This window comes from Trifolium pratense, linkage group LG6 (assembly GCF_020283565.1).
Source record: "Trifolium pratense cultivar HEN17-A07 linkage group LG6, ARS_RC_1.1, whole genome shotgun sequence".
Taxonomy (NCBI): Eukaryota; Viridiplantae; Streptophyta; class Magnoliopsida; order Fabales; family Fabaceae; genus Trifolium; species Trifolium pratense.
The window spans coordinates 35,491,611-35,496,240 of NC_060064.1; positions in this window are offsets into that span (position 1 = coordinate 35,491,611).

Consider the following 4,630-nt stretch of genomic DNA (forward strand, 5'->3'; position numbering starts at 1 on the left):
ATCACCTACCCCTACAGCTGCTTCTACCTCACCACCTGACTGTGGAGTTGCCATTGCCGGCATGCAGAAAGAACTCGTTGCTCTTCGTACGGATCTTGCAACTTTAAAAGGAGATTTCTATCGATTCATGGACTTGGTCATAGAACAGTTCGATCGTTGTTCGGACCAGATTCGCGCCATCCAAGTGCCTCCTGCTGCGCCACAACCAAGTGGCTGATCGCAAAATTTTACTTTATCTTTTTTCTTTCACAACCAGACATTGCTTTAAATAAATCGTGAAAGAAGATATTTATTTCATGTTAGATATCATCACATGCATCACGAAGACAAATTTTATTTTTCGTATGCATATTTTTATATTTTGGATAATCATATTTCTTTTTTTTTATAGTTATTATTTTTAGTACCACTTTATTATTATATAACGCAAATTATTAAGTATATTTATTTACGCATTTTCGCCGGTCACAAAAATTTATCAAACGATATTTAAATTTCAATTGTGACTAGTACCAAAGCCACGGCCGGCGCTACACAAGGCCACGGCCAGCACCATATAATTAAAACTGGCGCCATACCATGTAATATCAACATGGCTGGCGCCTTAGAGACTTACACCACAATACATTCATTCTTATACTTATACGTAGTGTGTATAGTATCCAATGCCTTCAACAATTATTTGGTCAAAATAAATAAAGTTCACATGTGAGTAGTCATGCATGCAATAGTTCTTCATGTGTCATTGTCATTGTCATAATGCATGCTATTATTTTCTTGAAAATACTACCTCATGTGAAGCTTTCTTGAGATGCCTGACATATTACTATTTCCTATTTGTTCCCTAATTTCACTCTTCCTAACCCGAACCGCACCGATGTTCGGATTCCTGGAAACCTTTTTTATGATAATACTGCTGAGGAACCTATGACCGACCCGACTCCCACGCACATTACTGATGATGTTGCCGCTGGTGGGAGCCACGATTTTGTTCCACCTGCACACACCACATATTTTTCTAACACTTCTGCAGGAAGTGCATCCTCCTCTCGCCATTACACCGATGATGAGCGCGATAATCTCTTATATAATGTGCATCAACAACAAGCGGAGATGATGGGACAAATAAACTCAATGCACGCCCAACAAAATCAAATACTCCAAAATCAAGAACAAATTCAAGGCCGTTTTGACCGATGGGAAACTGCGGAGGCACAACGTCAACAGCAACTTGAACGTGTCATTTATAACTTAAGCGAATTCAGGATGCAGTTTGACAACTTTCAACGATACCAACAACCTCCACCATGATTGATAATACTCCCAGGTTTCACGTTCCTCTCCTTCTTTTAAGTCATAACATTGGGGACAATGTTGGATTTAAGTTTAGGGGAGGACTTTATCGCTTTTATCATTTTATTTCCCAGTTTTTATTTTAATTTATCTTTGCAAATAAAACTTTCGGGTTATTTTTAAATTTTTCCAATCTTGAGCCATAACAAAAAAAAAAAATTTTTTTTTGAGAAACAATGCACTTTAGATGTTCCTAAGTCATTGACGTAATTAAAACTAAATCCTCTTATCAGTATGTTTTCCTACTAGCTATATCATTTTAACACCATAAATTTCTTAGTTATGTAGATCAATTTTGATACTTGCCAAATCCCGAATTTAAATTTCTTAAACATTACTAATTCTTAAGTAAACCCAGTGGTAGTCGGCACCATCTACGATCACTATCTAAGTAGTAGAATCGACGAAAATAAGTGAATGATTTCGAAAAAAATATATGTATAAAGATAGTATAAATCTAAAAGGGACTACGCATTCTAAGTTAGGTGACTCTCACCCGGTCATTTAGCCCAACTGCGAAACACCTAAAAGATGCAAAACTATCATTGGTTGAAATAAAAAAAAAAAAAGAAAAAAAAGAATCGAATCATAATCACTAACAGGTTCGCTATCATGTGTGTGTGAATAGATAACGGGCTTAATGTGATTACCACGGGTTAAAAGGGGATGACGAAAGAAGAAATGAAAGTTAAATTCGGGTAATGGCAAAATATATCGGAACGGTCTATATAAGGAAGAAATTCATGATCACTTTTGGTTTGTGTTTCCATGATATCTTTAGTGGGGATAAACAAGCAGATTTGAATGATTCGGTAGAAATTAAATAAGTGGCTTTGAGGATGTCTTTAGTTTTGTTTTCTCTATCACTAAATGTTATATCTTTTGCTTGAGGACAAGCAATGGTTCAAGTTTAGGGGAGTTTGATAACACCGAAAAATGCACTATTTTATCACTATTATTTTTTTAAGTATCTTAATATTTTTGTCTAAATTATCCTAGTATTAATAAAATAATTATTGTTTTTTATGAAACTTACAGATATGTACCGAGACCAAAAAAAAATATCAAAGAAACAAAACAAGTGGGCCAGCCCACAGTTGAGGCCAGCAGTGCCGGCCACACAACTATGGCGCCGGCCACAAAGCAAAAGAAGTGGCGCCAGCCACATGAATTTAAGGCGCCAGCCATGCATATTGTGGCGCCAGCCACACCTAAATTAAAGGAGCACATGCAAAAATATTAAACAACACATGGCGCCAGTCATGTGTTACGTGGCGCCAGTCGTGAGCGACTCTTCAGGAAAAAATATCAGTCCTCATCTTCGTTGAATCCTTATCTTCGTTGAATGAAATCAGTTACGAATCGTGGGGAGAAAGTAAAGGAACTGAAAGGAGAAAAAGGAGGACTTCAACTCCTCACTCACAGCCTATATATAGATGCATTCAGAATGAATTGAGATCATCTTTTCACGACGTCAAGCTGAAGAGAAAAAACACATACTTTAAATTTTTAGACTTAAGTTTACTGCTTTACGTGTTGAGAGCTGCAGCTTGTCCTTTGTTTCCTGTTTCAATTCCAGTTTCGGTTGTCTGTAAGTTTACATTAATCAATATATTTAAGTTTATTTTCCAAATTCCAGTTACTATTACTGCTCACTTTAATTATTTTAAATCCATATCTATGTTTTCTTTTTCACGTAACTACTATTATATTATGCCTTTATTTATAATTATGTCCAACTAATTTAATATAACTGGTATGTGAAATAGGTGTCTGATATGAGTTCGGTAATTAAACTGTGAATTAAATTTTCAAGTCTAGTTTTCTGTTTCAGTTTTTAATTAAACAATAGATTATAATTTTGCACGACCAGTGAAAATTAATTAAAGTATGAATTAACAGAACGATTGTTTGAAATTTATACTAGATAGTAAAAACTGAACATTAACTTTAATATCGCGACAGCTCTTTAAGGTTAATTAAATTATATTAGTTTTCAAAAAGTATTTTATGAATTAATGATTGAGCGACAGCAAAACATCTTATTTATATAATATAATATAAGTCCAACAGTGCTATGGCATGAGTTCTATATTTTTAAACTAGTATCGTTTTGTGAAAACTAGACCCTTTTAGTAAAATTTAATTGATTTCCAAACAATATTTTTATAAGTAAATGTTAGAGCGAAAGTGATACATTTATTTTATCATTATATAATATAACTCAATAGCGCGAAAGTGTGAGATGAATATTTTTAAATCAATTTAAAAGACTAAACTTTTCAAAACACAGTGTTTATTACCGAACCCATTGAAGTACCTGAAGTAACATTCCAGTTAGTTAAAATCCAACTTATTTAAAACCAATTCTTAATAGTCACTGTTATTTAATTTAATTATTTTATTTCTAGGTAATTATCTTACAAACCCCTTTTTAATTATTATTAAGCCTTAACCTTACATTATATTAAAAACATAAGCGAAATTTTAACAAATAGTCCCTGTGGGATCGATAATCTTTTATAACTACACGATAAGTCTGTGCACTTGCAAAAATATCGCAACACAGAGTAAGCTCGTAACTCTAAGGAAGAGGATGACGGAAACAAAAGGCTCTGAAATTGAGTTCCCTGAAGATAACGGAGAATACGAAGCACGGCTGCCCAATGTAATGTAGTGGGAGAAACAACAAACTGACTAACAACATGCACTGCATAAGCAATATCGGGTCTAGTAATAGTAAGGTAGACCAAGCTTCCAACCAAAGTACGATACAAAGTAGGATCGGATAGAGGAACCCCATCAGAGGGAACATATTTCACATTCATCTCTAAAGGACTGTCTACTGCTCGAGTATCAGTGAGACCAGCTTGCTCAAGAATGTTTGCAATGTACTTGGATTGCGATAAAAGATAACCCTTATGAGAATAGGCAACTTCAATCCCTAAGAAGTAGCGAAGAGGACCTAAATCCTTCATTTCAAATCTTTTAGCTAACTGTAATTTCAACTCACAAATCCCATCAATATCATCACCTGTAATAATCATATCATCAACATATAAAGAGAGTATAATACGACCATGAGAAGTTGTCCTAACAAATAAAGCAGAGTCATGATCACTAGAGCGGAATCCAAGAGATCTAATCACAGTAGAGAACTTCTCATACCAAGCTCTTGGAGCTTGTTTCAAACCATATAAAGCTTTCTTCAACTTACATACTTCACCCTGATTATGAGAAACACCTGATGGAGGTACCATATAAACTTCCTCCTGAA